Genomic DNA, 17,595 nt, shown 5'->3' on the forward strand with positions numbered 1-17,595 from the left:
CTCTTGGAAGAAGTCGCTTCACAGTAAGAACTGAGCCTTTTAAATCTTTCATTAAAGCTCAGCCGTAACCAGCATATTCATTAACTCGGCCAAGGTACATTGCATCTTATGCATATGAAAGTTCATAATGAACTGACCATATGCATCGGACAAGGACTGAAGGATCACATCAATCTAAAAATCCTTGTCTAAGATGATACGAGCTTCTCAAGCTCCTCAAGATCCTTGATCATTATCAAACAATGATCTTGAACTGACTGCCATCACGCATCTTGGCCTTAAAAAGTCTTTGACAGACTTGATACTTGGCTGTGCGACTCTGTTCACCAAACAACTCTTATAGGTGAGCCAACATTTGGTGGGTAGTCAAAATATTTTCATGTTGGCACTGCAAGTCATCAAACATTGCACCCAACATGTAGTACCTGACTTTGTTATCATCGTCCGTCCACTTTTCTAGAGACGCTCTCTGTTCAGCAGTGGACGTGCTGGCATGGCAGGTGGGTCTCGATCCAAGACATGAGTCAATTTTTTGGAACCCAAATAATTTGTAGTTCCTCAACCAGTCTTAAAAATTTGGTCCAATCAGTCTATGAGTGTCTAGAATTTTGGTCAGGGGGTTTGAGGCAGACATGTTTCCTGTAGAGAGTCGAAAGTTTCTAGTTAGATTTTGTAATCAGACTCAACCAATTTATTTAGGATTTTCATTTTTAAACAAATTAGGCTCCCACTATTTTCTTAGATCCCTACACTCCTTGGTAGAGATGTGAAAATCTTCATGATTAGTGATTTCTAGTGGGTGGTGCGGTCTTACCGACTGGCTTATCACCTCACCTAACATTATTGGTGATGGGTCAACCGATGAGTGGACAACTCTTGTCCAATGATTCTCTAATCATGGTGCACCCAAAACTTGGTCTCTAATTCATGAAGCTCACCATATCCGGGATATTGCTCCAATCCTTAGTTAAGCCAAACCCACCATTTGCACGAACTAGATTCCTGATTGGGTCCCTCACCGTATCCGAAATATTGAGCCCAACCCATCCTCTAATCTGTAGCATCCAATGCCTAATGGACATGGTTGCATCTTCCCGGTGTAACTGAGCCATGTAACCAGCGAGAACAATCAACCCCGGAAGGGCCGCACATCCACAATGGTGGAAGACCTAGACTTAATATTTTCTTAGGGAGATTTGATTTAGGTCTCTTTAAACTTGACTTGATATAGTCATAACAATTATGACTAACCTAGTGGCATAGGTTAGCTCAAATTGTTAGCCACCTCAAATCAGAACTGGATCGACACATATGGCCAGGTAAGTGAGACCGTGGAAGGGATATGCCATTAACTCGACAAGAATGCATTCGAGTCGAGTAGCTCCCAATTAAAAACCAATCAGTCGCATCTGTCGAACTTATCTTAGACACCAAATTATCGAACCAGAACTAATTGGGTTAGCCTACAATCCAACTCTAACCTCTGAGCCAAATTAGGTCTTAACTTGATTGAGTCACATCTAAATGTGATTCGACCTTGACCAGACTTAATCCTATTAGGCTGGTCAATTATTAGCTTTCATGATCCCACCTAACCAACTCTTGATTCGGTTTGATCAATCGCTAGACCTAATTGAGCTACCCAAGCCCGAACCAATTTTATGAAAATATCTTAGATCTGAAATTCTTAATTTTAGACCTAATTTAATTTCATAAACTTAATACATTAATTAAGTTTGGGTTCATAAACAAAGCATGTATAATAAATCCTAGGATTTCAGGATCTAGATTTTGCAGAAAAGTAAGTTTTGATTTCTGATTAAGGATGAACGCGCGGCACCCCTAACGTCATATGAACGCCCCATTGAATGGGAGGAGAGGGCCTTTAAACCCTACTTCATTCTTATGACCGGACGGCCATGAGGAACACCTTAACCAGAAATATAAATTTAACTACAAAACTAGTTAGATCTAAATTAACATATCACATATACAATTTAAGATCTAACTAATACATGCTTTGCATACATCTCATGTATCAAAAATCAATCTACTTAACATACTTTCAGATCTAATACATCACATGTAATATCTAAAAAATAAGATTTAAATTGAACTATTCAAAATTAAATCTATTCTAGATAAGTTACTAGATCAGTTCTACAACTAGTCTAGGCATGTAACAGATTAATTTTATGAAAAAATTAAAATTTTATTTTTATTTTTTGATCTGATTATAACACTTATAACATCAAAAAAATAAAAATAAATTAGATTTAATTCATATTTTAATCTCATTAAAATATAAAACTTAAGACTATTCATGGATTCAACTAATCCTAGTCTAGTCATGCATCTCATGCATGTTAGATCATCTTAGATTTAATTTTAAATATTTTAATTTCAGATCCTATCATATTGATGTGACATATAAAATTCTTTAATATTAGATAAATTAAAATTAAAATTAGATCTAAATTAGATCTGAAATAGAGCCAACAACCTGGCTCTGATACCACTTGAAGGAAAAATCGTATTTTTCCTGTGTAGGATCTTTCAGATTTCATCAAATCTGGGGAGGAATAAATTTTAATTTTTATCCTATGCTATTTCAGATCTAATGTCTATTAGATCTAATTTTATTATCTGATATTTAAATTTCAAAATTAAATCTAAAAGTATGAGAAACATAGACATACCTCAAGGGTAATCTAATTACCCTATAGATGATGCAGCACTGCCTGAGGTTCTGATGTAGCCACGCAAGCGCCTGGCCTCTATCAGTATCCACTTAGGCAAGATCTAGAATGCTTCTCCTCCTAATTCTATGCTCCAAAAATTAGATCTAAATCTGATTAGAAAGATCTTCAAAAGTTTTCCTGAACTTGGAGCAGCAGCCTATCGAACAAGTCCTGCAGCCTTCTGTTCCAGGCATCACCACGCCTTGCACCTATGCCAGATGAACGTCCAACTTATTGGACGTGAAGAGGGGAGAAAGGAGGTAGGGAGGATATAGAGAAGAGGGGAGGAGGTGGCAGCCAATGGGTTTTTTCCACAAAACAAGTTCTGCCCCGAAACCCTAGGTGCAGCAGGGTTTTATAGACCCTGTATGCTGCGCAGTGCCACATCATTCGACCAATCAAAAAATTCCAATAAATTCTGAAAAAATTTTGATTGGTGGAGTGATATCATCTTATCAAATCAAATAAAAATCCCCATGCTCTCTCCTATGTTGGCACCAACAATGGATAGGCTCAAATAAGGTGGCGCCAAAGAGTCCAAGTTTATCAGGACTCTTTGGTTCTTATCCATTTGGGGCGCCCACTTAAATCCAATTAGGCTCATGCCATAATCTGATTATGGCACCCAATTTGATTAGGTTTAGGCATGTGGACACTCCACAAAAATCCTCCAATAAGTCCTCTTCAGTTTAAGACCCATATGTCAACTTTTGACAGATGTCCTAAATTGAAATTGGCAGGTGCTAGAAATTAGCAGGTATTGTCTTAAATTCATCTCATGAATTAAGACAAGCCTTTTTTGAGCTAGACAAGCTTCATTTAAACTGAGAAAAATCTTCTCAAGGTTCTCTGGATGAGTTAGATCACATTTGGCTCAGTAGAGACAGAAAAGATTACACGAGGAGAAAGTTAGGCTCAATCGAGTGCTAGCATGATTTCCTTGAACCTAATTGGATCTTATCCAAATCAATTGGGCTAGCCAATTGATGACATCCAGACCCTAATCCTTGTTTGTGTGATCAAGTTAGATTCAATTCTGTATGATAATGAGACATGTCATGATCTCATCATCGACATCATCGAAACTCCTTTCGATGGATCAGAACTCCTCTGATTCAGACAATTAGAACGATCGATCATCAAAATCATTCTAATTGCTCCCAAAATCCACCAGTGACACCAAGCAGTATATGGTGGCAACCCATCAGAACTGAAGATGAACCTCTCATTGTAGCTACCTGTGTGATTGAGTTTCTCTATCATGAGTCCCGACTGAATTAAGATTAAGGTGAACTCGTCAAACCCAATATCAGTCATATGAATCAATCGATCGATCCGAGTCCGATGTGAAACCCCAATGGAAAACTCTTTTTCATTATTTCACTCTGCCATGGCCATGGGCTTAAGGACTCGATCTTTCAATCACCATAGGACTACTCCTCTCATCTTCCGAGGTTGATAGATCCCATCTTGATGCGATCTGGTTCCTACAATGAATATGCTACAGCCAACATACATCTCAGGATTTCGGATGGCTAGGAGATCGAGTTATGGTGTAGTCAAACTATAACACACTCAAGGTGAACCGACGATGCACCTCAGGTCAAAGAACTAGACACACAACTGCTGCATCGAGCTAGTCATCGACGAGAAGGTAGACTTCCTTATGACTGCTCGAGGTGGTCACGCTCAGTACTCTCATTCTCAACGAATACCTATACTCTCGCTCCGGTGTCTCCACACCATAGACTCAAGACTCATCTATCCTAAGGAAGCAATTGTACACCAACCTTCTAGATCGATCACCATCCTCGTGATGATCCTATGGTCAGGAGCAGTTTATGAGTTAGTTATATAAATTCATATCTTAAATTTTCAACTCTTGAAAATATGAATTAACATTCTCACTAACTCAAAGGATGTATCACAGACACAATGTACACAATGTACACAATGTAATAGAAGAATAACCTTTTATTCATTTATAGTCAAAATTATAATTTTGTCCTTAGATTTGTACAGGAATGTGTCAGTCGATCTGGCATCTAGGGCACACATCTAACAACCAGCTCATCACCAACATCGAGGCGATGAAGATCGCCAAGAGGGAGGCAGCCCGGGCGGAGGAAGGTCAGCTGGCTGAGGCCACCCGCCTCAAGGAGAAGATCGTTGAGGTCACAAGTCTCCAGGAGGCACTGCAGAAGGAGGGACAAACCTCGTCCGATCTGAGGGCCGCCTTGGAGGAGGAGAGAAAGAAGGTAGAGGCCGAGGTCTCCGAACTGAAGGCGCAAGTCTTCGAGTTAAAGGCGCAGATCTCGTCCCTGGTCTCGGAGGTAGGGGCCCGAGCAGTGGAGGTGTTCAAGGCCTCCTCTGAGATGGAGGATCTGCAGGTCTAGTTTGGCTAGGATGCCTTCATCAAGGGTTTCAAGCTCTGCCAAGGGAAGGTGGCTGGAAAGTTTCTTGAGCTGGACTTCGGCTTCCTGGATGAGGTGTCCGATGATGAAGCCGGACCTTTTGAAGCCGCTGTCGGTCCTCCTCCAGTCGGGACCTCTTCGACCGTCGTGGCTGCCGTGACCGACCTTCCAAGGGTGTCGAGCTCCTCCACTTCTATCCCAGAGGTCCGAAACCTCTAATTTTATATTTTTTTCTTTGTGATGACTTTTCTTTGTTCTCTTGTACTTAAAAACTATTTAATCAATAAAATCAGATTCTTCTTTACAGAGAGCTCCTTTTTCTTCTTCTGCATTCTTTTCCTTCTTTTCTGTCTTCTTGCACTAATTTGAGTTGTGGCACTCTTGTCTCCCAACGACAGTGCCCTATCGAAGCTCTTCCCCTACCACAGGAGATTTCTCTGAAGTCGATGATCCGGGACCTCAGAAGAAAAGTTCATCACTTGATGAAGAAATCAAAGAAGCTGGATGACGAACTTCACCGACTGAGGAAGAGCCATTCGAAAGTCACTGCGGAGGCTATTCGCTTTCAGGACTTCCATAGAAAGGGTCTCATGGACTATACCCGGAGGAAGACTGACTTCGTGACGGAGCTTGAGGAACTCTGAAAACATGCCAGCGACCGATCTTGGACTCAGGCTTCCAAGATCAGCTCTCTTGAAGTCGAGCTGGCGGCCGCACGGGAGAAGATCGGCCAGTTGGAAGGAAGCTCATCCTAGCTCACAATCTAGGCCGATTGCGATCGAGACTGGTCGAAGAAGTTCTCCGACCTTCAGAAGCAACTGCAAGATGTCGAGGCGAACTACAACGCCTATCGAGTCGGCTGGAGCAGGCAAGTAGAGGACTACCGAAGGAAGCTCAAGACGACGACCGACGAAGTTGCCCGCCTTCAGAGGCAGTTGTCTGAGAGAGTCCAGGCCGTCTCTACACAAGGTTCTGACGAGCTTCGCTCCTTGAGGGGGACCATGGAAGAACTGTCTGTGGCCCTTGGGCAGGAGAAGGCCGAACTGCAGTGACTGAAGATTCAACTGGCCTACGAGCAGCAGTCGGTCAAGGATGCCGAGGCGAAGTCTGAAGTTCTGAGGAAGAGGCTTCGGGAGTCGGAGGGCGAGAGCCAGTGGTTCCACCAGATGTATCGGGAGATGCTGTTAAGAAAGAAAGAACTAGAAGAAGAAGTCAAAAATTTAAAGCAATCCCTAATAAGGATTGGAACCGAGAGCTCGAAGTCAGAAGAAGCCGAGCTTCCTTAGAGCTTCTTTTATCTTTCATTCTTCTATGTATTCTTTTTCTTTTCTTGTCATTTTTCTCTTTTTTTTTTGGCCTTCTAGACTTTGTAATGTATGCTTCACTAATAAAATGAAAAGAAAATTTTCCATTACCTTGTCCATTCTTGCATTAAGTCATCATTTATCAAACTTTTTTTTTAATCTTTTGTCTTGTTCGATGTCGACGTTGTTTGAAGGGACGCCCAACTCTTGAGCACCTCCTTCATATTTTCATGTATGGATCAATAGAAAAGGGTGCACAATGTATACCCTAAAAGCCATAAAAATTCCAAAAAAAAATTGAATAAATTCAGTACAAAATTGAAAGAGTTTTGGATTTCTAAAACTCTATCTCATAGAATTCGAAATCCAAACTTATTCCTTTTAGATTTGATCCAAACCACCTTCCATGTAAGAAAGAAGAGAGGAGACCTTTTGTGAACGTGGGAGAGATCTGAGAGAGGGCTTTTGTCGCACAAAATAAGTGGAGATTGGCATTGAATAAGAGAGAGGGCGTGGAGAAGGCTTATGTGGCGCAAGGTGGAATCCTAGTCTTACTAGGATTCTATCTTATGACTTGTTTTAATTTGGTTTCCCAAATCAAATCAAATCAAAATTAGATCAATCTAATTAAAATAGGTCTTAACCCAATTAAGAACCTAATTTAATCAGATTAAATTAGATTTAAATCTGATTTAATTTTCTAATCAAATTAGAAATTAGATTGACCCAAGTCCTAGTTGAACTAGGACTAGTTTTTTCTTGCACTTGGCTTATCCAATAAACCAATTGGACTTGATCCAATCAAGCCCAAAATAAATCTAATTAAATTATATTTAATTAGACTTAATTTCAGCCCATTGGCTTAATCAAATTAAGCCAATTAGTAATCGAATTGCTAATCGATCCTCCTGCAACACTTGCACTAGGTTAAATGTCAATCGTATTGATCATTTAACCCTAGAACGATTCTTAATCGTTGATCAACCATCTGATCGGATCATGAACTCTAATGTGTGTGACCTCATAGGTCCGAACCTAAGCCGGTAGCATAGGAACAAATTCCTATACCAATCGAAGTGATCATCTAGCAATGGTACCCGACGACCGGATAGGTCGAATGTGTAGAACAACATCCTTAGAACCCATGCGGATATAGTTTTCATATAATTCATCCCCTTGACCAAAATGATCATAGGACACCCCAGAGTTCAACTGTCAACTCTGATCAGGTTGTCCACATTGTATTTCAAAATATCAAATCCATCTGATGGATTATCCTGGCCAAGGTTTTGCTAAATTGAAATACAGCGACTCATTCTTCTCCAACTCTTGGAGTGGTCAATCCCATCTCGATCACACTCTGACTTCGCAAGTACTTGACTGTGCCCAGAAGCCTTCCATCCCTGAATTAGAAATTCAGTTAGTCCAGTACCAAAGCACAGTGAGTTGCTTGCAAGTCACTGAGGTGATCTCAGGTCTAAGGGACACTTATACCTATATCCCATCAGAGATATTCTCGACAGTAGAATACTCTGGAGTTGGTCACGTTCAATGATGATGTACCCTTACATCTCACCTGTATGCCATACCAGTATCTCCACACTCTTTGGTTAAGAGGACAACCAACCCATATGGCCTACAATGACCTATGCTCGATAGAAGCTGTCGTCCTTATTAACAGCCTATCATTTGGTCGTGAACAGTTTTAAGGACTAATCGATAAATCCTCTCTTAATCGAACTTAAATAGTCCTAAGGACTTCATCATAACAACGGAGTTCATTAGAAGATGAAAGCTTATGATAAAATGTCAAATATATTTTATTTATTAACAAATCAATTACAATACTTGGTTGCTCAACCGTCAACAGCTTGACGATTGGCTTTTTGGAACACATTTCCCAACAACTCCCACTTGTCCTAAAGCCACTCGGCACAGTATCTAATACCCATCTTCGACTTGTGGTTGTCGAACTCCTTTATCGCTAGGGCTTTAGTGAAGGGGTCGGCTAGGTTCTCCTTTCCGTCGATCTTCTGAAGGTCGACGTCACCTCGATCCACGATCTCTCGAATCAGGTGGAAGCGGCGCAAGATGTGCTTCGTCCGCTAATGTGCTTTGGGTTCCTTCACCTGAGCTATGGCACCAGTGCTGTCGCAGTAGAGCAGGACTGGACCATCGAGGGAGGGTGCTACTCCGAGCTCGTTGATGAATTTTCTCAGCCACACAGCTTCCTTCGCGGCATCTGATGCTGCGATATACTCCGCTTCACAAACAGAGTCTGTCACAGTATGCTGCTTGGAACTCTTCCAGCAGATGGCTCCACCATTCAGAGTAAAGATATAACCCGACACGCTCCAGCTGTCATCATGGTCAGATTGGAAGCTGGAGTCTGTGAACCCCACAAGTTTCAGATCTGACTCGCCATAAACCAACCATTGGTCCTTAGTATTTCTCAAATACTTAAGGATGGCTTTAACCACTTTCCAGTGATCTTCTCTAGGATAGATTGGTATCTACTCACTACTCCTAGTGAGTATGCCACATCTGGTCTTGTACATGTCATGGCGTACATGATAGATCCCACGGCTGAAGCATATGGGACTCTACTCATACGCTCTCTCTCTTCAGGAGTTGTCGGATAATCCTTCTTAGAGAGAGAAATTCCATGGCCTATCAGTAGATAGCCCTTCTTGAAATTCTCCATGCTGAACCTCTTCAGCACAGTGTCTATGTACATGGACTGAGATAACCCAAGCATCCTTTTAGATCTATCCCTATAGATCTTCATCCCTAGGATGTAGGATGCTTCACCCAAGTCCTTCATGGAGAACTGTGATGATAACCAAACTTTTATTCTGTGTAGTGCGGGGATGTCATTCTCGATTAAGAGAATGTCATCCACGTACAAGACAAGGAATACCACAACTGGACCATTTGCCCATTTATAGATGCAGGGCTCTTCTCCATTCTTAATGAAGCCATACGTTTTGATCACCTTATCAAAATGCATGTTCCAACTCCGAGAAGCTTGCTTCAGTCCATAAATGGATCTCTGAAGCTTGCACACCTTGGACTCATCTGTGGATGTAAACCCCTCAGGTTGTATCATATACACCTCTTCAGTCAGCTCTCCATTCAGGAAAGCTGTCTTTACATCCATCTGCCAGATCTCATAATCCAGATGGGCAGCTATTGCAAGCATTATCCGAATGGATTTGGGCATTGTCACAGGGGAAAATGTCTCGTCATAGTCAATACCATAACGTTGACGATATCCCTTGGCTACCAGACGGGCTTTATAGGTCTCCACCTTTCCGTCTGCCCCCTCTTCCTTTTGAAGACCCATTTACACCCAATGGGTTTAACCCCTTCAGGTGGGTCAACCAATGTCCATACATCATTGACCTTCATGGACTCCATTTCGGATTTCATGGCTTCAAGCCATTTCTCGAAATCAGGTCTCTGCATTGCATCCATATAGGTGATCGGATCCTCATTATTCTCATCAAGTTCGATGGGATCACCGTCTAGACCAAGAAATCGTAGTATCTGTCCGGCTGATGCGGTACTCTACCGGATCGCCTTAATGGTGCAAGTATATTGGGCTCCGAATCTGATCTAATCATATCCGACTCAGGTTCAGCTATTGGTGTCGGTCCTTCTACCTGTTGAACTTCATCAAGTTCAACCTTAGAGGCAACGGTTCCTTCACCAAGAAACTCCTTTTCTAAAAAGATTGCCTTAAGGCTGACGAACACCTTTTGTTCATCAGCATGGTAGAAAAAATATCCTTTTGTCTCTTTGGGGTACCCTATGAATGAGCATTTGTCAGACCTAGGTCCAAGTTTGTCTGTGACTAATCGTTTGACATAGGCCGGGCACCCCCAGACCCTAAGGTGTGAAAGTACTGACTTACGCCCTGTCTATATCTCATATGGATCTTAATTACAGACTTACTTGGAATCCTATTTAACAGATAACAGGCCGATTCGAGTGCATATCCCCAGAAGGATATCAGCAAGCTAGCAAAAACCCATCATGGATCGAACCATGTCTAACAAAGTCCGATTCCTCCTTTCAAACACACCATTATGCTGTGGTGTTCCTGGAGGAGTCCATTGGGAGAGAATCCCATTCTCTCTTAGATATGTGAGAAACTCACTAGAAAGGTATTCTCCTCCTCGATCAGATCGAAGAGTTTTAATACTCTTCCCAGTTTATTTTTCTACTTCACTTCAGAATCATTTGAAATTTCAAATGAATCCGACTTATGTTTCATCAGATAGACATATCCATATCGGGATAGGTCATCCGTGAAAGTTATGAAGTAGAAATATCACCTCTAGCACTGATGCTCATGGGCCCACATACATCAGTATGTACTAGGCTCAAGAGCTCAGTAGCTCTTTCACCTTTTCCAGTAAAAGGTGACTTGGTCATTTTACCAAGAAGACAAGACTCACAGGTTGGAAGTGATTCACAATCACTAACTTCGAGGATTCCCTCTTGAGTCAACCTGTTTATTCTGTTCTTGTTTATATGACCTAGCCTACAGTGCCATAAGTAGATATCTGACACACTATCTAATCTAGGATGCTTACCAGTAGAATAGACTCTTATCAGGCTTGACCTTTTTGGTCTGGCTCTGCACTGATGTCCTAGCCTGAACTTGCACCTTCTTTACTTTCTTCTTCTTGTTCTTCTTCCCTTTCTTAAAAGGTCGAGAACTAGAAGATGAACCTCCCACTAAATTCACCGACTCCTTGTGAAGTTGGTGATCCTTCTCAAAGTTCTGAAGCAACCCCAGTAACCCGTGGTAGTTCTCTTCAGGCTTTGTCATTCTATAATGAGTGAGGAATGGGAGATAAGACTTGGGCAGTGAGTTCAGTATTGCATCTTTCCCAAGCTGCTCATGCAAGAAAAGTCGAGCTTGCTCAATCATTCCATCAGCTCGATCATGTACAATACATGATCAGTGACAGAGGCACCATCCCGCATTTTGGCGTTGAAGATGGCACAACTAGTCTTGTGCCTCTCCACATCATCGGGTGTGCCAAAGGCATCCTCCAACACTTGAAGCTTGTCCTTTGGCTGAGCCGTCTCGAATCTGTGACTGAACTTGTCGCTCATGATAGCCAGCATGATACAGCGCACCATGGTCCGATCACTGAGCCACTTCTGGTAAGTGTCTCTGATTGTTCCACGTGCATTGATAGCTGGCTCCTCAGGTGCAGGATCTATTATCACATATAGGATCCGTTCATGCTCCAGGACTATCTTCAACTTTCGGTACCAGCTACCGAAGTTGGGTCCCACCAACTTATCATTGTCCAACAATGATCGGAGCGATAGGGAAGTGGCCATATTTGCACAAAGGAGAACCATAACCTAATTAGTAATTGATTCATTAAACCTAAAGATTTGGACTTTAATCAAAAGATTTCTCCCACTATTTTATTCGAATTGGTAGCCTCTACGTCCAACTCGAGGAATTACCCTAATTCCTTAGCGGGTACTAGAATCCACTTAGACTGCACACAAGCCCAACTTTGGTTGGTCAACCCATGTACATCTAAGGGTAGGTTCATAACCAATTATTTCTCTAAATAATTTCTAGTAATTTTAATTTTGCCTCAGAAACCTAATCAGTAGGCTTTGGCCTCCACTGTAAGGATCCAGTTAGGTCCAACCATTAACATGATCATACTTGGTGTATCTAACCAACGAATGATTAAGCCCAACTTTGGTTGGCTCACCTAACCACTATTAGAGAGACACTTCCAAGTCATCATATGATGAGTGATAATTTCATTAGTCAACAAGCACCAGGCCTTTGGGTCTGCAATGATTATTGAGTTAATGGACTCATTATCAAACACCTTAATGGGAGGCTATGACTCAATTATCTCCATAACTTTATCATTTTAAGGACCTAATAATTTTAGAGGATTTAAATAATTTAGAGGATGAGGTCAGATGAACCAGCTTATCATGATCCTCCCACTGGCTTCACCAAGTCAGCTTAAGGGAGACCAGGGCTGGTCTAGGAGCACCTAAATCAGTCACACTGATTTACCTAGCTGACATGGGTCAGCTCGAATAGTCAAGTGATCCGATCAAAACATAATTTCACCAATAGGCTAGGTAAGTTCGATCAGTGGGAGGGTCTGCCAAAGCTTGCCTTAGACACCATCAGAAATGGCCAGGTAAGCGGGCTCCCAATTAAAAATCATCGGTCTGGTTTACCTTAGACACCAACTGATTTAATTAGTTTCGATTAGATCAACCTAATAGTTCGTGCTAGACTGCTTAGCCAAGAATCAAGTCCATTTGGTTCTCGTTAAAGACATGGACTTGACCAACTACAACTATTGTAATTGATCTAGAGAATCCTTGACCTAATCCAAGACAACAATTGATTAGATTTAGTCAATTCTCTAATTAAGTCCATCTTTAATCTAACCATAGGTCTAACCCAATTAATAGACCTAATTCCCACTTACCCATTAACCCAATGTGTTATGATTTGTGTCTTAGGTTCTTCAATTCACAATCCTAGAACCTAATTAAACAACTTCTTAATTCTTAATTAAGTTTTGGGCTGAGGGTTGGGTTCGGCTTTTCAAAAAATAATTTTCATATTTGTAAAATAATTTTACAATATGATTCTACCAACCATATTGCATGTTTGATTCATAATCAAGATGCAAGTGAAATAAACATGAAACTACTTTAGATCTAATCTAAACAGGTTCATGTAATTGAAACAATTTCAACTTTAAACAATTTTTTTGCACAAAAATTATTAACAAAGAGATTTTATTTCAGATTTAAACATCTTTTAAATCTAATAAATCATAAATTTAATCTAGATCATATCTAATAAATTTATGATTAAAGATAGATCTACACAAACTAGGACAACCTTTGCACTGTAAGGGGTAAACCTTACAGCAGGACAACCTTGCAGTTTGTGATTGAACTAAAATTTTAATTTTAGATTTAATAATCAGATTATAAATTAGATCTAATCTAAAAAATAATCTAAGCATGTATAAATAATCATGTAATAAAGAACCTAGGCTCTGATACCAATTGTAGGAACCAGATCTAGGGTTTCAGGGTTAGATCTTGAAAAAGAGGGTTAGATCTTGAAACCTTTTCAAGATCATACAGTGAAAGACTAAAATAAATCAAAATTTATTTTCTAAGATTAGAAAATCCTTAGATCTAAGATCCTATTACATGATTATTACATGACATTAAATCAGAAATTAAAATATGTAAATATAGCATGAACTACATGTTGATCATATCAACATGTTTCTATACTATATCTAATGTATGTATTAAACAATAGATCAGATCTATTACCTTGCAAGTTAGATGTTCTAACCTTGCTGATCTGGGCTTGAGGATGATGTTGCAAGCCGTACACGCATCCGGCCTCTAGGAGTCGTCCACACGAGCCCACGAATCTCGATCAGAAGTCCTGCTTCAGGAAATCAGCACAGTATGCTAGTACTGCGCTGATCCTTCTTTGATGGTTGATCAGGTGCCTCCTTCTTCTTGATTTGGACTCTTCCAAAGATTGAAAGTAGAAGGAGGAGTTTCAGATCTGAGACACTCTCAGAAAACTCAAGATGAAGGGAGGAAAGATATGAAAACAAAAACCCAAGAAGAAGACCCTCTTCTTCTTCACGTTTTTCTCTCTAGACACCCAAACTTGCATCTTTTATATCTCCACGACCCAAAGGTATTTCTCTTTGATTTTTGGATGAAACAAAGGTCTCTCAAATCTCTAATTTCTCCTAAAATTTTACAAAGAAACTCATCTTATATAGAGAGATATGATAGAGTCTTTGTCTAGGTCAAACACCTAGTCAAGGCTTATCCAAACATGGCAAGTTAAGGGACGCCCAACTCTTGAGCACCTCCTTCATATTTTCATATATGGATCAACAGAAAAGGGTGCACAATGTATACCCTAAAAGCCACGAAAATTTCAAAAAAAAATTGGATAAATTCGGTGCAAAATTGAAAGAGTTTTGGATTTCTAAAACTCTATCTCATAGAATTCGAAATCCAAACTTATTCCTTTTAGATTTGATCCAAACCACCTTCCATGTAAGAAAGAAGAGAGGAGACCTTTTGTGAACGTGGGAGAGATCTGAGAGAGGGCTTTTGTCACACAAAATAAGTGGAGATTGGCGTTGAATAAGAGAGAGGGCGTGGAGAAGGCTTATGTGGCGCAAGGTGGAATCCTAGTCTTACTAGGATTCTGTCTTATGACTTATTTTAATTTGGTTTCCCAAACCAAATCAAATAAAAATTAGATCAACCCAATTAAAATAGGTCTTAATCCAATTAAGAACCTAATTTAATCAGATTAAATTAGATTTAAATCTGATTTAATTTTCTAATCAAATTAGAAATTAGATTGACCAAAGTCCTAGTTGAACTAGGACTAGTTTTTCCTTGCACTTGGCTTATCCAATAAACCAATTGGACTTGATCCAATCAAGTCTAAAATAAATTTAATTAAATTATATTTAATTAGACTTAATTTCAGCCCATTGGCTTAATCAAATTAAGCCAATTAGCAATCAAATTGCTAATCGATCCTCCTGCAATACTTGCACTGGGTTAAATGTCAATCGTATTGATCATTTAACCCTAGAATGATTCTTAATCGTTGATCAACCATCTGATCGGATCATGAACTCTAATGTGTGTGACCTCATAGGCCCGAACCTAAGCCGGTAGTATAGGAATAAATTCCTATACCAATCGAAGTGACCATCTAGCAATGGTACCCGACGACCGGATAGGTCGAATGTGTAGAACAACATCCTTAGAACCCATGCGGATATAGTTTTCATATAATTCATCCCCTTGACCAAAATGATCATAAGACACCCCAGAGTTCAACTGTCAACTCTGATCAAGTTGTCCACATTGTATTTCAAAATATCAAATCCATCTGATGGATTACCCTGGCCAAGGTTTTGCTAAATTGAAATACAGCGACTCATTCTTCTCCAACTCTTGGAGTGGTCAATCCCATCTCGATCACACTCTGTGCCCAAAAGCCTTCCGTCACTGAATTAGAAATTCAGTTAGTCCAATACCAAAGCACAGTGAGTTGCTTGCAAGTCACTGAGGCGATCTCAGGTCTAAGGGACACTTATACCTATATCCCATCAGAGATATTCTCGACAGTAGAATACTCTGGAGTTGATCACGTTCAATGATGATGTACCCTTACATCTCACCTGTATGCCATACCAGTGTCTCCACACTCTTTGGTTAAGAGGACAACCAACCCATATGGCCTACAATGACCTATGCTCGATAGAAGCTGTCGTCCTTATTAACAGCCTATCATTTGGTCGTGAACAGTTTTAAGGACTAATCGATAAATCCTCTCTTTATCGAACTTAAATAGTCCTAAGGACTTCATCATAACAACGGAGTTCATTAGAAGATGAAAGCTTATGATGAAAATACTAAATATATTTTATTTATTAACAAATCAATTACAATACTTGGTTGCTCAACCGTCAACAGCTTGACGATTGGCTTTTTGGGACACATTTCCCAACATTCAGATCATCGCCGTGTTGATTTGCCCTTTTTGTTCATGACCGTAGATTTTTTCGAGGCCATTTGAGTTTGACGCTTCCTCTCGGTGCTCGAGCTTGGGGGCTCGAACTTCTCATTTCCTTGAGGAAGTCGATTTTTTCTCGACCTGTGTTGAACTCCCTCTTAGAGACTGAGAGTTTTTGATAAGAGTCTCCTTTCTCATTGAGACGAGGTCCCTCATGTCTTTGATGTAGTTTGTTTTTTCCCTTATCATTGGTGTAGTTCATCGCTTTCCCTTTTTATCTCCCCTTTTCTTTTTATTTGGGAGAGGGTTTTTCCTCTGCTCTTAGCAAGGTTGTGGGGATGTAGAGGAGCCATTGAGGAGGCTTTTCTCCTCATCCGATCTTGAACAATCAAGTTTTTATTTGTGTTAGGGCGAGGTTCTCCTCCTGTCCCCGACATAGTCAATTTCAGCTCATGCTAGGACGAGGTCCTCCTCCTGTTCCTAACAAGGTTGTGGGGGCATATAAGGACCGTTGCAAGGGCCTTTCCCTCCATCCGATCTTTAAGTAACTGGGCCTTCGACTTTGCTCATGTTAGGACGAGGTTCTCCTCCTGTTCCTAACAAGGCTATGGGGGCACATAAAGGCCATTGCAAGGGCCTCTCCCCCCATCCGATCTTTAAGTAACCGGACCTTTGACTTTGCTCATGTTAGGATGAGGTTCTCCTCTTGTTCCTAACATGGCTGTGGGGGTACATAAGGGCTGTTGTAAGGGCCTCCCCCCCCATCCGATCTTTAAATAACCGGGCCTTCGACTTTGCTCATGTTAGGACGAGATTCTCCTCCTGTTCCTAACATGGCTGTGGGGGCACATAAAGACCGTTGTAAGGACCTCTCCCCCCATCCAGTCTTTAAATAATCGAGCCTTCGACTTTGCTCATATTAGGACAAGGTTCTCCTCCTGTTCCTAACATGGCTGTGGGGGCACATAAGGGCCGTTGTAAGGGCCTCTCCCCCTATCCGATCTTTAAATAATCGGGCCTTCAACTTTGCTCATGTCAAGATGAGGTTCTCCTCCTGTTTCTAACATGACCATGTTTTGATTGTTGAAAGGAGCTACTCCTTGTTGTTATGAGCTCATGCCAAAAGAAAAGATATGCAGATATGAAAGAAACTTTTATTTAAGATAAAGTTATTGGTAATACATTCATAGATTTTTTGAATCCCATAGCCGTGGAAGGTCTGCTCCCCGTCAAGGTCCTCTAGAGATGGAGTTGATGATCTCAATTGGAGACCGATCTTCAGGTTGCTCCTCCCTCCTCGACGGCTCCGATTGTGGCAGGGCCCTCGATCGATCTTTTCTATCTTCAGGTCGGCATCGAATGAATCTGTCGAGCCGGCCTCGTCTGATGAGCTCCTCGATCTCATCTCAGAGCTGAATGCACTCCTCCGTGTCGTGGTCACGATGATAGAGACAGAATTTGTTAGGGTTGTGCTTCTCGGGGTGTGTGCGCATCCTTTCTGGTCTCGACAGCTGCTCCCTGACCTC

This window comes from Elaeis guineensis, chromosome 11 (assembly GCF_000442705.2).
Source record: "Elaeis guineensis isolate ETL-2024a chromosome 11, EG11, whole genome shotgun sequence".
Taxonomy (NCBI): Eukaryota; Viridiplantae; Streptophyta; class Magnoliopsida; order Arecales; family Arecaceae; genus Elaeis; species Elaeis guineensis.